Source organism: Salmo trutta, chromosome 9 (genome assembly GCF_901001165.1).
Source record: "Salmo trutta chromosome 9, fSalTru1.1, whole genome shotgun sequence".
Taxonomy (NCBI): Eukaryota; Metazoa; Chordata; class Actinopteri; order Salmoniformes; family Salmonidae; genus Salmo; species Salmo trutta.
Window position 1 is genome coordinate 9,969,470 of NC_042965.1, and position 20,307 is coordinate 9,989,776.

Here is a 20,307-nt window from a genome sequence, read left to right on the forward strand (position 1 = left end):
AAGTGTTAGTGTACATGCTATTATTTGAATCTGATCTGAAATTGTGTGAGACGAAACCTTGTTATTTCAGAATCATGACAATTCAATCTGACCATTACATCTGAAATGTAGCTGCATTCTTTTGGGCTTTTCTTTTGGCCATTGGGGTAGTTGACGTGACGCCTCCTTTTATTGTCCATAATGGCAAACAATTTTAAATTGGTTAAAATTGTGACATATTACTAAAAGCTTTGCGTGTTTATTACACTTCATGCAGTGTCTTATTTGTTTTCTTACTATTTTGAACCAACGCGGTAATTGCAATGGTTTGACTGTCCCATGTAAGGTTATGGAACTTAATGAAAACATTAATACAATTCCCTTCACCTACTCTTGTATTTATGACATCTACTCCAAGAAACAGTAATCCTAGTCCCTAACAGTAGGCATAGTCCATTCATGATATTTCCAAATAGTTCTGATTGATTATATGTTATCGTCAAAATCAATGTCCACATGGTGTGACACAATGTAGTCCTAAAAACCGGACATGAATCCTCTGCTTCGTTCAGCCATTCCTATGGTCAAAATTAATGGTTTTTTGGGATAAACGTTGAAAATGCCGCGTTCAGTTCATGTCGGAAACTCGGAAACGTCTGACTTAATAACCTAGGTGGAAGAGTCGGATCCCGAGTTTCCCACTCGGGCGTTATCATAATCAACCAATAGGATGCTCTATCTATGCAAATAACTTATGATCGTTTTAACACGGATTTTCTGACAAATTGAACACAGCATAATACAGGTTTGGGGGGATATAGTATACGTTTTGAATTATGAAGCCTTTTTGCTTTATGTGCTTATTTTGATGACATAAACGCTTCAAAATGCACACAGAGACGTTAGCTCATGAAGGTTATCTCATAGAACAAAATGTATAAGATATTCTAAACCTGTGTTAAATGCAGACCTTATTTGCGGGATTTATCCAAAAAACCTACAAAACCCCCATTAATTTCCCCATAGGCTTTGGCCAACGAGCCATAGTGGAGTTAGTCTCCATTAGTGCCTACAAAAAGAAGCCATTACTTTTGGTCTCTATTATGTGATTCTTCTTTCAGCTGTATGAAGAACTACACGCTAAATGTATATTGTCACCACTAACTGGATAGGGGTGAAAAAATGTACAAATTGTAAGTAAATTCCATACAAGGAAGGGGAAATTACCATTAAAGAGCGTCTGCCCCTAAAAACCAAAGTATAAATAGGATAATTTTGGTCATAGTCAGTCTCGTATAAAACTGAGTTTGGAGCCTCAGTGGACCACAATGAGTAAATTAAGGTCGGGTTTGGATTACAATTATGTCAACAAATCATTCCCCCTTTTGCGAAGCTCCACGTGCAAATCGCCCCTTCGCCCACTTCGCTTCCCTTCATTCAATGGGCACTGTTGTTGTTTCACCGCCCCCAACCAACGTTCAAAGGATCACGGCCTTTGGTTTGAGATGTAAAAGCCCTATACGGATTGACCATGTAATGCATGCTTCCAGCAGGATGCACAGCCAACAACTATTATTTGCATGCCCTGCCGAAGGACCCTATCATCTGGCGGAATATGTGGTTGGAGTTCGTTGGTCCCCAGTGGTGGTGAGTATACCGGTAGCTAGACCATAGACTGCTGGTTATGTAGCTGAAGTTAGCTAGCAGCAGGCTACCAACTAGCTAGTTAGCTTACCTCAATGCAACTTTGATTTGGCTTGGGAAAACGATGACATTTCAAATAAGTAATGATTGTGATGTCGCCCGATTGACTTTAGCCAGCTAGCTAAGATTGAGGGGACCACTGTATTTTAGCTAGCTAATATTAGCATTGCTAGTTATTTTTGTCTTTTAAGGTAAAATTGAAGACAACATAATATGGCAAAGTTGATTCCTACAAATTATATGCCTACTTTAGCAATGTCATCGTATTTCCAATGAACTCTAATGTGTAATTTAGAGGAAACAGTCACAAGTGAGGTACAACCCATGCCTAGACTCTAGGGCACAAATAAATATTGGATGCAGTTATGGTGGTACTCATGTCTGACTACAACAGTGTACTAACTAGCAGCAACAAAGTCAAACCAACCCAGGGCCATAGCAAAACATGTCACAGTTGGTTGCATAGTCTAATGGTGTCACTGGCCTGAATCTAATCTAATCTGGAGCCAGTCAGTCTACATCTGTAAAGTACAACATTATCTTCCAAGCAAGATTTAAGTTGTTTCTCAAGCTATGTTTATAATTGAGGGAGGATGACAATCGTTGACCCTGTTTTTCTGTTAGACAAAGTGCACAGTTGGGTGCCAGACTGATCCCCTGGTCATTAACAGATGCTGGGACCTACCAGAAGGAACAATGGTGGGTATTGTAACATGTCCAGCAATGTGATTGCAATGGTTTAGCGACCTCAATCATTTCATTCACTGTTCACTTGCTATTTTCACAGCTTGTCAGCAAGATCTTGGAATAAAAGTGTGTCATGCGACACAAGTAGGCTGAATCACATCCGGCTATGATTGGGAGTCCCATAGGGCGGCGACAATTCGCCCAGCGTCGTCTGGGTTTGACTGGGGTAGGCCGTCATTGTAAAAAATAATTTGTTCTTAACTGACTTGCCTAGTTAAAGTAAGTACTCTTGTGATCTTTCCTCGGTTGTCAGTCTATCTCGACTCCTATGAAAAGGACAGGAGGCCTCTGATAGTGACCTGAGTTACTGCCCTGATGCTACTGACGGCTTCATCAACAACGACAAATAATGTGAATTGTGTGAAAAGTTGTATTGAAATATACCCATCTTGATAAACAGTAGGCTAATTCCCCAGCCAAGCAGATGCAACTAGTAGTCATTTTGGTTGTGAAGTGCATTAGAAAAAAGCTTTGTCCATTCTAAAGAACAAAATTCAATTTGCCACTTGGCTGTCTATTATATCACCCTATTATATCACACCACCTCATAAGATTGCCTGCTGCAGTTGTTCGAGAGATGTCCAGTTTGCGACTGTACATGCAGTATAGAGAACCAGCAAGGGAGCCCTCATCAGCATCAAGCAGACATGCCCTCGCTGTGAGCACTCCAATGAACGGAACAGTCAGCCACATGTTGGCAAGTGTCCACACCAGCAAACTTCACCTCTCAGCGACAACCGCTTTCACAGGCTCTTCATTGGTACAAATACAGAAGGTAACCCACTTCATTACTTTGTTGCATTTGATAGATACTTTATGTAAACTGACATTATTTGTTGCTTATTTACTTACATGCATATAATGTCCAGGGCATAACTTAGCCTGGTGGAACCAGCCTGATCGCTGTGTTCACCATTCGATTTCATTTCAGTGTGTGTGTGTGTGTGACTGACCAGTATCTTTGAGGGGCCAGGAGCTGATCTGCGCTGCTTTGCCCATCAATGCGGCTCTGGAAAAGACCTCAACTCCAGCCTCACCTCTTGCCTGCCCACCAATGGTCGTCGATGGGGAGGTCAGAATTAGGTAGGTTTTATCTGACTTGTTCAGACTTCAACATAGTACATGTTTGTGTGTCAGATATTACCGATCCTAACTGCCATTGGTAATAAAAAAAGTAACTGTGTGTATGTGTTCACAGAAACATGTATGGAACCAGTACACGGAGACTTGTAAGGTGATGTGATGAAGTCTGGACCGACAGATGAGCTTGGTACTGATGTCTCTGAATGGAGAGAGAGAGAACTGGCACTCTGTATTATAATTTTATAAGACACAGCGTTTACTTGTATTGTCTTTTTTGATTATTGAATTGAATGGTAGGAAGAAACCCTTTGTGTTCTTCACCAGGATCAGGGAGCTCTTGTTGTATACAGGACACCACACAGGAAGGTTTGACCACTCTGATATCTTTGCCAAGATGGCCCCATCACCACCAGACCAAATGGTGACCAAAAAAATTCAGCAATTGCATTCTTCTCATATTACTCTGTAGGCTACTGACCTATTCAAAGCTTTATCCGGCATCTCACCATACATCTGCCTGTAGTTATTGAACTCAACCTACAGGAGTTTTTTGTTGTGATAGACCGGATGGGTTTTTAGCAACAAAACCGAGGCGTGTGCAACTGTGGGGCAAACCAGACGGCGTTGGTTTAGATTGTTGACAACATGTAAACAATATTTAGTCTCCGATGTTTATTGAAAACATAATACATTGTTAGTTGCTGGTTAGCTAGTGAATTTTTGCCATATTTGCGTTGACATGAAATCTGTCAAAACACCTCAAAACAAGACATGTTATCAAGAACAAGATAAAACTCGCTGAAATGAGTCATTTACGATTCCCCACATGGGAGTTTCTTGTTATTGTTTGTAGCTATCTTGCCATCCATAATCACAACCACTCAGACTTCTACCCCATTGAAGCGAGTGCATCGTTTTCGTGATGATGTCAGCTAACCCATCTATTGAGTGGGGGAAAACAGCTTTTTGCAGGCAAGGTGCTGACAGATGGATGTGTCTTGGTGATGGCAATATGAAGGGACATCTTTGTATCAGAGAGACATAAATTAATTTCCTCTGTTCTACCTGAAAATACAGTCGTGGCCAAAAGTTTTGAATGACACAAATATTAATTTTCACAAAGTTTGCTGCTGTCAGATGTTACTACGGAATACTGAAGTATAATTACAAGCATTTCATAAGTGTCAAAGGCTTTTATTGACAATTACATGAAGTTGATGCAAAGAGTCAATATTTGCACTGTTGACCCTTCTTTTTCAAGACCTCTGCAATCCGCCCTGGCATGCTGTCAATTAACTTCTGGGCCACATCCTGACTGATGGCAGCCCATTCTTGCATAATCAATGCTTGGAGTTTCAGAATTTGTGGGTTTTTGTTTGTCCACCCGCCTCTTGAGGATTGACCACAAGGTCTCAATGGGATTAAGGTCTGGGGAGTTTCCTGTCCATGGACCCAAAATATTGATGTTTTGTTCCCAGAGCCACTTAGTTATCACTGTTGCCTTATGGCAAGGTGCTCCATCATGCTGGAAAAGGCATTGTTCGTCACCAAACTGTTCCTGGATGGTTGGGAGAAGTTGCTCTCGGAGGATGTGTTGGTACCATTCTTTATTCATGGCTGTGTTCTTAGGCAAAATTGTGAGTGAGCCCACTCCCTTGGCTGAGAAGCAACCCCCCACGTGAATGGTCTCAGGATGCTTTACTGTTGGCATGACACAGGACTGATGGTAGTGCTCACCTTGTCTTCCCCGGACAAGCTTTTTTCCGGATGCCCCAAACAATCGGAAAGGGGATTCATCAGAGAAAATGACTACCCCAGTCCTCAGCAGTCCAATCCCTGTACCTTTTGCAGAATATCAGTCTGTCCCTGATGTTTTTCCTGGAGAGAAGTGGCTTCTTTGCTGCCCTTCTTGACACCAGGCCATCCTCCAAAAGTCTTTGCCTCACTGTGCGTGCAGATGCACTCACACCTGCCTGCTGCCATTCCTGAGAAAGCTCTACTGGTGGTGCCCCTATCCCGCAGCTGAATCAACTTTAGGAGACAGTCCTGGTGCTTGCTGGACTTTCTTGGGCGAGGAAGAACAATGATTCCAAGCACCACCCTCCTTTTGAAGCTTCCAGTCTGTTATTCGAACTCAATCAGCATGACAGAGTGATATCCAGCCTTGTCCTCGTCAACACTCACACCTGTGTTAACGAAAGAATCACTGACATGATGTCAGCTGGTCGGTCCTTTTGTGGCAGGGCTGAAATGCAGTGGAAATGTTTTTTTGGGATTCAGTTCATTTGCATGGCAAAGAGGGACTTTGTAATTAATTGCAATTCATCTGATCACTCTTCATAACATTCTGGAGTATATGCAAATTGCCATCATACAAACTGAGGCAGCAGACTTTGTGAAAATTAATATTTGTGTAATTCTCAACTTTTGGCCATGACTGTAGACAGGTTTTAATGACTGACTGTGAAGCATTAAACACATTCATTATTTAAACATCAAACCCCACCCCCAAGCCAACTCACATTTGGCTTCTGTGATGGCTGTCAGCATTTCTTGAGGAGCAAGCCAAAAAACATGGCCAAATCAGCGGGTGCAGTTCCCCTTTAATCCACACAAACTACAAAAAAGTATTAACCAAAAAAATATACATTCCCACTCCTTAAGTCATTAGGAAACTTAAATACCCTGCTCTGGGGTGTGAGAAGGTGTGACCGCACAAGACAGGACTCCATGTAGCTCCTCAGATGTAAATAATTTGAATCCCAGAGAGTTCAGCTGCAGAAACAATGTTGATCATTGAGCTTTCTTGACTTCTTTTGTACTTTTGTATCACCATTTCTATAAATTACATAGTCTACTTTCTTCACATGAACAATTTCTGGGTCCTGCCGGTGATACTCAGGCTGCATTGTAGGCCTACCGGTCTTCACTACCATCAGACCTTTAGAGATACTCGATCTTTATACCCTTTTGACAGCCTCCGCATAGGAGACTCTCTCAACTGCCATGATTTTGTTCACCACTACATTTACATTTTGCTCCCTGGCAATTCTCTAACACTAAACATGTGAAATCTCTTTCATAGTGATTTTTTTTTCTCCACATCTCAGCTTTTCCCGTCAGTAGTCACTTCTTACATGTCCAAACATTTTACAGCAAGAACATTGTAAAGACTGCTTACAAAAGCTCTGACAAGATAGTACACATGTCCCAGCTGCACTCGAGTAGGGAGAGACTTCACATAAAACATACAGAACAGACTTTCTCTTTCTGCCATTAACCATTCTTCAGAAAGGAAACAGCCTGTAAAAATATGTAAACATTTTATTAAAGAATAAACAATGCAAGTCTTGGCGATATAGGCTCTGCTCCTTCAGGGTACCTCACTGCCCAATCAAAGTGCCAATATATAAAATGAACATACAAACAGTGAGCGCGGTAAGCTAGAACAGTCCCCCAACAGGAAAACAACCTAACAGGTGGAGGCTGGGGTGATGGTGGGAGTAAAAGAAGCAAACACATTCTAGAAGCAGGATGTGTGACCAGAACCGGTCATCTTAAATACACCGCCAAATAAGGCAGGCGGGATTGCTACTAGCGTCTTAATTGGCAGATGCGTCAGCTGAGGTGGGCACTCGGTTCCCTTTCCGAACAGGCTTCACTTTATTTCAGAAAGGAAACGCCACATAGAAATATAGGTTTTGCCATTTATTAAAGAATGAATAATGTAAGTCTTGGCAAATATATTTTATTTTTCAAATTATTATATATATATATTTTTTTAAATATTTGTTTTTATATAGGCTCTGCTCCTTCAGGTTAGCTCACTGCCCAAGAAAGTGTCAATATATAAAATGATCTACAAGCAGTGAGTGCGGTAAACTATACCAATACCCCCAAACAGCAGAACCATATGCAAATCCTCACATAATACCCCATAATGAAATATTAGCAAATGTATTAAACATAAAAAAAACGTGTAAATAACATAAGTATTCAGACCCTTTGCTATGAGACTCGAAATCGAGCTCCGGTGAATTTTGTTTCCATTGATCATCCTTGAGATGTTTCTACAGCTTGATTGGAGTTCACCTGTGGTTAAGTAAATTGATTGGACATGATTTGGAAAGGTGCACAACTGTCTATATAAGGTTCCACATTTGACAGTGCATGTCAGAGAAAAAAACCAATCCATGAGGTTGAAGGAATTGTCAGTAGAGCTCCCAGACGGTACCAAAAAATGTCTGCAGCATTAAGGTCCCCAAGAACACCGTGGCCTCCATCATTCTTAAAGTTTAGAACCACCAAGACTCTTCCTAGAGCTGGCTGTCTGGCCAAACTGAGCAATCGGGGTAGAAGGGCCTTGGTCAGGGAGGTGACCAAGAACCTGATGATCACTCTGAGAGAGCTCCAGAGTTCCTCTGTGGAGATGGGAGAACCTCCCAGAAGGATAACCATCTCTGCAGCACTCCACCATTCAGGCCTTTATAGTAGGGTGGCCAGACGGAAGCCACTCCTCAGTAAAAAGCACATGACAGCCCGCTTGGAGTTTTCCAAAAGGCACCTAAAGGACTTTGACCATGAGAAACAAGATTCTCTGGTCTGATGAAACCAAGATTGAACTCTTTGGCCTGAATGCCAAGCGTCACATCTGGAGGAAACCCGGCACCATCCCTACGTAGAAGCATGGTGGTGGCAGCATCATGCTGTGGGGATGTTTTTCAGTGGCAGGAATTGGAGACTAGTCAGTATTGAGGAAATGATGAAAGGAGCAAAGTACAGAGAGATCCTTGATGAAAACCTGCTCCAGAGCGCTCAGGACCTCAGACTGGGGCGAAGGTTCACCTTCCAACAGGACAAAGACCCTAAGCACACAGCTAAGACAATGCAGCAGTGGCTTTGGGACAAGTCTCAATGTCCTTGAGTGGCCCAGCCAGAGCTTGGACTTGAACCCGATCTAACATCTCTGGAGAGACCTGAAAATAGCTATGTGGGAGAAATGAGAGAAACTCCCCAAATACAGGTGTGCCAAGCTTGTAGCGTCATACCCAAGAAGACTCGAGGCTTTTATCGCTGCTAAAGGTGCTTCAACAAAGTACTGATCAAAGGGTCTGAAGACTTATGTAAATGTGATATTTCTTTATTTTTAGTAAACATTTCTAAACTGTTTTTGCTTTGTCATTATTAATTGGAGTGGGTCTAGGTTTTCCGGAATGATGGTGTTGATGTGAGCCATGGCCAACCTTTCAAAGCACTTCATGGCTTCCGACGTGGCATGAAAGCAGATACTCTTATTTGCTCAGAGCAGAAAAACAGTAAAAGTGTAGCTATACAAGCAGGAACGTCACGACTTTCAGAACATCCGGGGCTCAGCCCTGAAGACATGGTGCTTTCTTTCATGCGCTGTGCTCTCCTGACACCAAATAATAAACACTTCTTAATATTATTTAAATTAATTGGGGTCAGTAAACCAATGGAATATGGTGTTAGGTAATTGAGTAGCTACTGTTAATACAAATCTACTAGCAATACAAATTACAAGTGCATAACTAGATGGTCATTTTCCACGAAGAAACATTTTTGAAAAGTATTTTTATCATTATTTTGTTGCAATGTTTTCATAAACAATGTACAGTATTTGATTGGCAAAAAATAAAAAATACATTAAAAGCCTAATGTTGATGTTAGTCACATTACTGCTAACTCATGTGAGCTTGTCATGCTGTGCACACTGCAGTTCCAACATAATCCAAAGGGTGGCAGCCTAGATCACATGCTTTACAGGAAATAACGTTCTGGTTACGTGCAATATAGCAGGACTGGGTAGGCTGCCATCCTTTTGGATTGTTGGAACTGTGTAAACTCACATTAGCAGTAGGCTTGTATTATAATTGTAGAGTGGGGGACACAACTTTTGCAGATAATATAATAGACTTAGGTACCAAACACACTTGAAAATCCAAATTGTATTATTTGTGGTAATAAATCACAGATTCCAAGGTCAATTAGCTACAGGACAATATTTCTACCTATTTAATTAGGAACCTGAGAAAAGTTAGAGTTTTACTGTAGTGACAAGACTTCACAATTGTACACACGTGTATACCAGCATACAATACTCTCTCCAAATACATATTAACAATCTTTGTAAATTATATTACACAGTAATAGGTTGTCAGGCCATCCGTTCAGATTAGAAATGAAACAAAATGATACTGTAGGTAAAACATCCACATTCTCTGTGTGTTGCGTAAAAGAAAGCTACTTTCCTGTTGAGGGTAGCATCAAGCTACAGTTGAAGTCAGAAGTTTACATACACTTAGGTTGGAGTCATTATAACTCGTTTTTCAACAACTCCACAAAATTCTTATTAACTATAGTTTTGGCAAGTCGGTTAGGACATCTACTTTGTGCATGACACAAGTCATTTTTCCAGCCATTGTTTACAGACAGATTATTTCACTTATTTCCTGTATCACAATTCTAGTGGGTCAGAAGTTTACATACAGTAAGTTGACTGTGCCTTTAAACAGCTTGGAAAATTCCCCAAAATTATGTAATGGCTTTAGAAGCTTTTGATAGGCTAATTGACATTGTTTGAGTCAATTGGAGGTGTACCTGTGGAAGTATTTCAAGGCCTACCTTAACTCAGTGCCTCTCTGCTTGGCATCATGGGAAAATTAAAAGAAATCAGCCAAGACCTCAGAAAGAAAATTGTAGACCTCCACAAGTTTGGTTCATCCTTGGGAGCAATTTCCAAACGCCTGAAGGTACCACGTCCATCTGTACAAACAATAGTATGCAAGTATAAACACCATGGGGCCGCGTAGCCGTCATACCGCTCAGGAAGGAGATGCGTTCTGTCTCCTAGAGATGAACGTACTTTGGTGCAAATCAATCCCAGAACAACAGCAAAGGACCTTGTGAAGATGCTGGAGGAAACGGGTACAAAGTATCTATATCCACAGTAAAACGAGTCCTATATTGACATAACCTGAAAGGCCGCACAGCAAGGAAAAAGCCACTGCTCCAAAACCGCCATAACAAAGCCAGACTACGGTTTGCAACTACTCATGGGGACATAGATCGTACTTTTTGGAGAAATGTCCTCTGGTCTGATGAAACAAAAATAGAACTATTTGGCCATAATGACCATCGTTATGTCAGAAAGTTAAAGCTTGGTCGCAAATGGGTCTTCCAAATGGACAATGACCCCAAGCATACTTCCAAAGTTGTGGCCAAATGGCTTAAGGACAACAAAGTCAAGGTATTGGAGTGGCCATCACAAAGCCCTGACCTCAATCCTATAGAAAATTTGTGGGCAGAACTGAAAAGGTGTGTGCGAGCAAGGAGGCCTACAAACCTGACTCAGTTACACCAGCTCTGTCAGGAGGAATGGGCCAAAATTCACCCAATTTATTGTAGGAAGCTTGTGGAAGCCTACCCGAAACGTTTGACCCAAGTTAAACAATTTAAAGGCAATGCTACTGAATACCCTTTGAGTGTATGTAAACTTCTGACCCACTGGGAATGTGATGAATGAAAGAAAAGCTGAAATAAATAATTCTCTACTATTATTCTGACATTTCACATTCTTAAAATAAAGTTTATGATCCTAACTGACCGAAGACAGGGAATTTTTACTAGGATTAAATGTCAGGAATTGTGAAAAACTGAGTTTAAATATATTTGGCTAAGGTGTATGTAAACTTCCGACTTCAACTGTATATCGCCTATTTGTCAGCTGTGCAAACCTGTCTATGACTTCACTCTTTCCTAAGCATGTTAGTATATCTTTGTCAATTGTCATGACAGCCAGGTGATGCATTCTATCTTGGGTCATTGTGCTTCTAAGCCAGGTATGTAGACGTTTTAACGCACACAAAAGGTATCTCACAGCTGCAGCTGCTAACTTGGATGGTCAGTGCGACCTGTATGATTGCCGAAACATATCAGGGTCTAACAGTTTTACACACAGGACATGTCCTGAGTGGCACCTTTCTTTTTTGAGAGGTAATGTTTAGCAGCAACTACTTCCTCGGGCTAAAGAGGAATATGATACCCGTTTGCAACTTCCTGCAGGTCTTCTGACAATATGTTTTGTGGGGTGGGACTTCAGGCTTGGATTCCTCTGACCAGGTCAGCTCCAACAGATGATAACCAAAGATCTAGCTCAGCAAGCATTCTGTCCAGGCAAGGGAAATATAGTTTGTGTAGAAAATGTTCTTCACTAGTGCTGTTGTTGACCTCAGAACCTGCACCAGATGCAGACTCGATAACAAAACCATCCATGCGTTTTTGTTTCCTTCGCCCTCCAGCAGGAGCTGGCTCTGGGATTTCATTGGTTTCACAGGACTTTGTTCTATCGTACAACTCTGGCCATCTCATCTCTGCACTTGCTTTTCAAAGCATCACACACGGCTTTCTTGTAGTCGACAGCATGGGCTAAGTCAACTGTTTCCCTTTGGAGGAATTTGTGGAGTCCCTCAGTGGTGTCCAGAAGACTTTTGAACATCAGAAGATGGACAGTTGAGAACTTAAGCATCTTTGTGCTTGGTTGTCTCCACCAAGTCTGTCCCCAAACAAGTTGATTTGCTGGGTGTTATCGTCCACCATCAGCACCGCCCTGTACCCTACCTGCCCTAAGCTCTCTCCTGGCCTCTTAGACTAAGTCTGAATTTGTCCTGCGTGCTTAAACCACCTGACCAAGTCCCAAAGCAATGGGACGCCCTAAATCTTTCTCAGATTATTACCAATCCCACAAGGTATGACTCCAAACACCCAGAAAAGGCTACACTCCTTGATGTTATCCTTCCTAATTATCCTGATAGGTATCAGTCTGGGGCTTTCTGTAATGACCTTAGTGATCACTGTTTTACAGCCTGTGTTCACAATGGCTGCTCAGTAAAACGACCTGTCCTGATTTGTCATAGACTCTTGCTAAACAATCTCGGTCATGTTGTCAACAAGGCAGCATGGTGCATCATCCAGAAACATAGTTTTACATAAAACTGTTTGAATTTTCAAACTAGTTTTCAAAGGGAAGGCAGAAAGCATTTTTATCAAAAGCAATCACTTTTGCATGTGTAAACACAGAATCCTACTTATTACGACACATGTTTAATTATGTCACTTTTGTTTTGCACCGACTTCGCCATCAGACAGGACGGGGCACCTGGCTCACGCCTGGGAGCTAGTCAGGTTCCGAATGCAATCAACTTTCAGCCGGTACAAGACACAATTACATGGGCGCCCAGGCGAGATTAATCGTTACTGAGAAGAGCAAAAATGTATTCTAAAATAATTAGAAATCTATTTGATTATTTATTTCATTTCCATTATCATTGCAGAAAAAATTCCTCACCTTTTCTGACTGTGATGGTTTCATACTCGCAAAATAGCCTATAGGCCTACAACAAGTTAGGATGGGCAACAATTCGTGCCATCTTATTTAATTGGACCCACTTTACAGTAGATAAGCTACCGGTATTTAAAGTATTTTGCTTTATGCGATCCGGTTCACCTTTTCCGTTGTCGTTTGTAGGCTATGTCTGAATACTGTAATATAACATTTCTCGAGTAGCCTAGACAATATTTAATTTAGAAATATAATACATATAACTATTACACCTTTTCTGGCCATGAGCTTATATTCCCGAAGTAGCCATACATCAAATTACCCTGCACATTCGTTAAGTATTCAGACCCCTTCACTTTTTGCAGATTTTGTTATGTTACCGCCTTATTCTAAAATGGATTAAATTGTTTTTTCCCCCTCATCAATCTACACACAATACCCCATAATGACAAGCAAAAACAGGTTTTTTGAAATCTTTGCAAATGTATATTTAAAAAATAAACGATCATATTTACATAAATATTCAGACCCTTTACTCAGTACTTTGTTGAAGCACCTTTTTGCAGCGATTACAGCCTTTAGTCTTCTTGGGTATGATGCTACAAGTTTGGCACACCTGTATTTGGGGAGTTTCTCCCATTCTTCTCTGCAGATCCTCTCAAGCTCTGTCAGGTTGGATGGGGAGCATCGCTGCACAGCTATTTTCAGGTCTGTCCAGAGATGTTTGATTGGGTTCAAGTATGGGTTCTGGCTGGGCACTCAGTTACATTCAGAGACTTGTCCTGAAGCCACTCCTGCATTGTCTTTGCTGTGTGCTAAGGGTCATTTTCCTGTTGGAAGGTGAACCTTCGACCCAGTCTGAGGTCCTGAGCGCTCTGGAGCAGGTTTTCATCAAGGATCTCTCTACTTTTCTCCATTCATCTTTCCCTTGATCCTGACTATTCTCCCAGTCCCTGCTGCTGACAAACATTCCCCTGTCATGTGCCTTGACAGTCATGTGTCATGTACTGAGGAGTGGCTTCTGTCAGACTACTCCACCATAAAGGCCTGATTGGTGAAGTGCTGCAGAGATGGGAGAACCTTCCAGAAGGATAACTATCTCCACAGAGGAACTTTGGAGCTCTGTCCAAACCACCATCGGGTTCTTGGTCACGTCACTGACCAAGGCCCTTCTCCCCTGATTGCTCAGTTTGGCTATGTGGCCAGGTCTAGGAAGAGTCTTGCCAGGTCTATGAAGAGTCTTGGAGGTTCCAAACTGCTTCCATTTAAGAAGGATGTAGGCCACTGTGTTCTTGGGTACCTTGCTTGCTGCAGAAATGTTTTGGTACCCTTCCCCAGATCTGTCTCGGAGCTCTACGGGCGATTCCTTCAACCTCTTGGCTTGGTTTTTTTCTCTGACATGCGCTGTCAAGAGTGAGACCTTATATAGACAGGTGTGTGCCTTTCCAAATCATGTCCAATAAATTGAATTTACTACAGGTGGAATCCAATCAAGTTGTAAAAACATCTCAAGGATGGTCAATGGAAACAGGATGCACCTGAGCTCAATTTCGAGTCTCATAGCAAAGGGTCTGAATACTTGGGTAAAATTAGTTTCTTTTTATATATACACTACCGTTCAAAGGTTTGGGGTCACTTAAAAATGTCCTTCTTTTTGAAAGAAAAGCACATTTTTGTCCATTTTAAAATAACATCAAATTGATCTGAAATAGTGTAGACGTTGTAAAATGACTATTGTAGCTGGAAACGGATGATTTTTAATGGAATATCTACATAGGTGAACAGAGGCCCATTATCAGCAACCATCACTCCTGTGTTCCAATGGCATGTTGTGTTAGCTAATCCAAGTTGATCATTTTAAAAGGCTAATTGATCATTAGAAACCCCTTTTGCAATTATGTTAGCACAGCTGAAAACTGTTGTCCTGATTAAAGAAGCAATAAAACTGGCGTTTCGACCAGTTGAGTATCTGGAGCATCAGCATTTGTGGGTTCAATTACAGGCTCAAAATGGCCAGAAACAAATACCTTTCTTCTGAAACTCATCAGTCTATTCTTGTTCTGAGAAATGAAGGCTATTCCATGGAAGAATTTGCCAAGAAACTGAAGATCTCGTACAATGCTGTGTGCTACTCCCTTCACAGAACAGCGCTAACTGGCTCTAACCAGAATAGAAAGAGGAGTGGGAGACCCCAGTGCACAACTGAGCAAGAGGACAAGTACATTACCGTGTCTAGTTTGAGAAACAGACGCCTCACAAGTCCTCAACTGGCAGCTTCATTAAATAGTACCCGCAAAACACCAGTCTCAACGTCAATAGTGAAGAGGCGACTTCAGGATGCTGGCTTTCTAGGCAGAGTTGCAAAGAAAAAGCCATATCTCAGACTGGCCAATAAAAAGAAAAGATGAATATGGGCAAAAGAACACACACTGGACGGAGGAAGATTGGAAAAAGTGTTATGGACAGACTAATCTAAGTTTGAGGTGTTCGGATCACAAAGAAGAATTGTGAGATGCAGAAAAAAATGAAAAGATGCTGGAGGCGTGCTTGACGCCCTCTGTCAAGCATGGTGGAGGCAATGTGATGGTCTGGGGGTGCTTTGGTGGTGGTAAAGTGGGAGATTTGTATAGGGTAAAAGGGATCTTGAAGGAAGGCTATCACTCCATTTTGCAACGCCATGCCATACCCTGTGGACGGCACTTAATTGGAGCCAATTTCCTCCTACAACAGGATGATGACCCGAAGCACAGCTCCAAACGATGCAAGAACTATTCAGGGAAGAAGCAGTCAGCTGGTATTCTGTCTATAATGGAGTGGCCAGCACAGTCACCGGATCTCAACCCTATGGAGCTGTTGTGGGAGCATATATATATATATATCTAAAAACCTGTTTTCGCTTTGTCATTATGGGGTATTGTGTGTAGAATGATGAGGGGGGGAAAAATGATTTAGTCCATTTTAGAATAAGGCGGAAAAAGTCAAGTGGTCTGAATGAATACTTTCCTAATGCACTGTATTTAGGCTATTATAATTTCAGGTTTTTGCTCTATGCAACCAAAAGGGAGCGGAGTTTATATCTTACAGGTGAACAGACAGTTGATCTTTTACATTTAAGTGTGTAGGCTACCACTGTAAGTAGGCCTACTGTAGTTGTCATTGTTAAAGAGTATTTCGGTTCGGGAGAAAGTAAATGCAAAACATTATTGAATTCAAACGATCTGTTTAAATGTCCACAACAATTTGTAATTGTTTTTGTGTTTCAGAAAGGGTCAAATGTCACTGCAAAAGAAAACATTCTGCCAACACCTCCAAAGACATTTGATCAAGTTCGCCATTGCTATTTCCTTTTAGATATACTGTCTACCATTACTTCCGAAGTAGGCTATACATCAAATAAGGGCGTTATTGTCACTATAAAAGGTGTATGATGGGCGTTTTTATAACGCTTCTTCATGCACGCACAGTTTTATGAGAGGTCTAATTTATAATGGGAAACATGCGTATGTATGGTGTGTGCCAAGTTTATAAATCTATATATTTAGTGGAAAATGTATGCAAAAGTTATAAATTAGGTCCCTGGTCTCTCATCAAAGATGCTTGTCGGGCACGCATGCAGGCACACACACACACACACACACACACAGCACTGATTACATTATGAATGCTGGTTATGATTAGCCTGGTGGAACCAACCAGATCGCTGCGTTCACCTTTCTAATTCACTTCAGATATTATCAAATGTGATGTGAAATAATCAAATCAAATTGTATTTTTCACATGTGCCTAATACAACGGCTGTAGACCTTACAGTGAAATGCTTACTTACAAGCCCTTAACCAATAATGCAGTTTTAAGAAAATACCAACAACAACAAAAAAAGTAGGAGATAAAAAATAATAATTAAAGAGCAGCAGTAAAATAACAATAGTGAGGCTATATACAGTGGGTACCAGTACATAGAATGGTGAATGAAGTGATCAGACTGGTTCCACCAGTCTAGGTTATACCCTGCACATTATATGCTTTATCTAAGAAGTAGAAATAAGCAACAAATAATGTCAGTTTACATACATTTGATAACCCAATTGTGAAACATAATTTATCAAAGTAATGAAGTGGGTTACCTTCTGTATTTGTACAAATGATAAGCCTGTGGAAGCTGTTGCAAGCTGGCTGGATACTTCCCAAATTGTGGCTGACTGTTCCATTCATAGGAATGCTCACAGCGGTGCATGATGCTGATGAGGGTCCCCTATTCTGCTTGTTTGGCTGCAAACTGGACAGCTCTCAAACAACTGCAGCATGAGGGCCTGTGACAGGGTTATATAATAGACAGCCAAGTGGTAAGTTGCATTTTGCTAATGCACTTCACAACTAAAATGACTCTACTAGATGTATTTGCTTGGCTGGGGAATTAACCTACTATTTTATGAAGCCAGGTATTCTTTAATACAACTTTTCACATTTCAAATAACACACATTATTTGTTGTTGTTTATGAAGCTGTCTGTGTCATCAGGGCAGTAGCTCGGGTCACTATCAGAGGCCTCATGATGGTGTGTCTTTTCGTAGGAGTTGAGGGAGACTTTGGCAACAACGGAGGAGGCGTCACCAGGGTACTTGTGTCGCATGATACATTTTTTATTCTGAGATCTTGAATGAAAAGCTGTGAAAATAGAAAGTGAAAAACGATTTTTGGAGGTCGCTAAACCATTGCAATCACATTGCTGGACATGTAATGATACCCATCTTTGTTCCTTCTGGTATGTTCCGGTATCCGTTCATGACCAGGGGATAAGTCTCGCACCCAACTGTGTACTTTGTCTAACAGATAAACAGGGTTAACGATTGTCATCATCCCCTAATTATAAACATAGTTCGAGAAACAACTTAATCTCGTTTGGAGGCAAATTCTGTGCTTTACTGACTGGCTCCAGATTGGATAAGATTCATGCCTGTGACGCCGTTACACTATGTAACCAACTGTGACATGTTTTGCTATGGCCCTTGGTTGGTTTGAGTTTGTTGCTGCTAGTTAGAACACTGTTCTCGTTAGACATGACTTAGCTAGTACCACCATAGCTGCATCCAATATTTATTTGTGCCCTAGACAGAGGCTAATGTGATCGTTTCGTCTAAATTACTCTAACTTAAAGTGGCATGGAAATACAATGACATTGCTAAAGTAGGCAAATATTGTAACTAGTAGGAAACAACTTTGATATATTATGATGTCGTCAAATTTACTTTGAAGAGATAGCACGTTTGCCATTTTAGCTAGCTAGCTAACATCAGCTATGCTAACGATGATAGTGATAATGATTATCAAAATATAGAGTGCCTTCAGAAAATATTCATACCTCTTGACTTATTCAACATTTTGTTGTTACAGCCTGAATTTAAAATGGATTAAAACACACAATACCCCATAATAACAATATGAAAACATGTTTTTATACATTTTTGCACATTTATTGAAAATACAGCAATATCTCAATTACATACTGTAAATATTCACACCCCTAAGTCAGTACATGTTAGAATTACCTTTGGCAGGGATTACAGTGGTCAGTCTTTCTGGGTAAGTCTCTTAAGAGCTTTGCACACCTGGATGTACAATATTTGCTCATTATTCTTTAAAAAAAATATTCAAGCTCTGTCAAATTGGTTGTTGATCATTGCTAGACAACCATTTTTAAGTCTTGCTATAGATTTTCAAGCAGTCAAAACTATAACTCGGCCAGTCAAGAAAATTCACTGTCATCTTGCTAAGCAACTCCAGTGTAGATTTGTCCTTGTGTTTTAGGTTATTGTCCTGCTGAAAGGTGAATTTATCTCCCAGTGTCTAGTGGAAAGCAGACTGATCCAGGTTTTGCTTTTAGGATTTTGCCTGTGCTTAGCTCCATTCCATTTCTTTTTTATCCTGGAAAAACTCTCCAGTCCTTGCCGATGACAAGCATACCCATAACATGATGCAGCCACCACCATGCTTGGAAATATGAAGAGTGGCACTCAGTGACGTGTCGTGTTGGATTTCTTTGCCACATTTTTTGCAGTTTTACTTTAGTGCCTTGTTGCAAACAGGATGTATGTTTTGAAATATTTTTTTTCTGTCCAGGCTTCCTTCTTTTCACTCTGTCATTTAGGTTAGTAACTACAATGTTGTTGATGCATCCTCCATTTTCTCCTATCACAGCCATTATACTCTAACTGTTTTAAAGTCACCATTGGCCTCATGGTGAAATCCCTGAGTAGTTTCCTCTCTGGCAAGTTAGGAAGGATGCCTGTATCTTTGTAGTTACTGGGTGTATTGATACACCATCCAAAGTGTAATTAAAAACTTCACCATGCTCAAAGGGATAAATATATATCTATATATATTATTAAAAAAAAAATAATTGTGTGTATGTATGTGTGTGTGTATATATACAGTTGAACTCTGAAGTTTACATACACCTTAGCCAAATACATTTAAACTCAGTTTTTCACAATTCCTGACATTTAATCCTAGTAAAAATTCCCTGTCTTAGGTCAGTTAGGATCACCACTTTGTTTTAAGAATGTGAAATGTCAGAATAATAGTAGAGGATGATTTATTTCATCACATTCCCAGTGGGTCAGAAGTTTACATACACTCAATTAGTATTTAGTAGCATTGCCTTTAAATTGTTAAACTTGGGTCAAATGTTTTGGGTACCCTTCCACAAGCTTCCCACAATAAGTTGGGTGAATTTTGGCCCATTCCTCCTGACAGAGCTGGTGCAAGTGAGTCAGGTTTGTAGGCCTCCTTCCTCACACAGGCTTTTTCAGTTCTACCCACAAATGTTCTATAGGATTGAGGTCAGGGCTTTGTGTTGGCCACTCCAAATACATTTTTACATTTACATTTTAGTCATTTGGCAGACGCTCTTATTCAGAGTGACTTACAGTAGTGAGTGCATACATTTCATTTCATGCATTTTTTTTATTTGTACTGGCCCCCTGTGGGAATCGAACCCACAACCCTGGTGTTGCACACACCATGCTGGCATTGCAAACACCATGCTCTACGAACTGAGCCACATTCCTCCTGACAGACCTGGTGCAAGTGAGTCAGGTTTGTAGGCCTCCTTGCTCGCACACGCTTTTTCAGTTCTGCCCACAAATGTTCTATAGGATTGAGGTCAGGGCTTTGTGATGGCCACTCCAATACCTTGACTTTGTTGTCCTTAAGCCATTTTGCCACAACTTTGGAAGTATACTTGGGGTCATTGTCCATTTGGAAGACCCATTTGCAACCAATCTTTAACTTCCTGACTGATGTATTGAGATGTTGCTTCAATATATCCACAAAATTTTCCTTCCTCATGAAGCCATCTATTTGATGCCATCAGTAATAATCTGCCTGTAAACAATTGTTGGAAAAATGACTTGTATCATGCACAAAGTAGATGTCCT

At 40.9% G+C, this 20,307-nt stretch overlaps 1 protein-coding gene and 1 long non-coding RNA gene across 3 annotated transcripts in view; both read left to right on the forward strand.

The window, feature by feature from the left end:
- nmrk1 (nicotinamide riboside kinase 1) overlaps positions 1 to 20,307 on the forward strand; it is a 37,342-nt gene that overhangs the window by 7,045 nt on the left and 9,990 nt on the right. The window lies entirely within an intron of this gene.
- LOC115199841 (uncharacterized) lies at positions 8 to 3,767 on the forward strand. Its single transcript, XR_003879423.1, has 5 exons — positions 8 to 1,626; positions 2,308 to 2,382; positions 2,471 to 3,205; positions 3,362 to 3,513; positions 3,629 to 3,767. It is a non-coding gene; the product is annotated as an uncharacterized LOC115199841 (long non-coding RNA).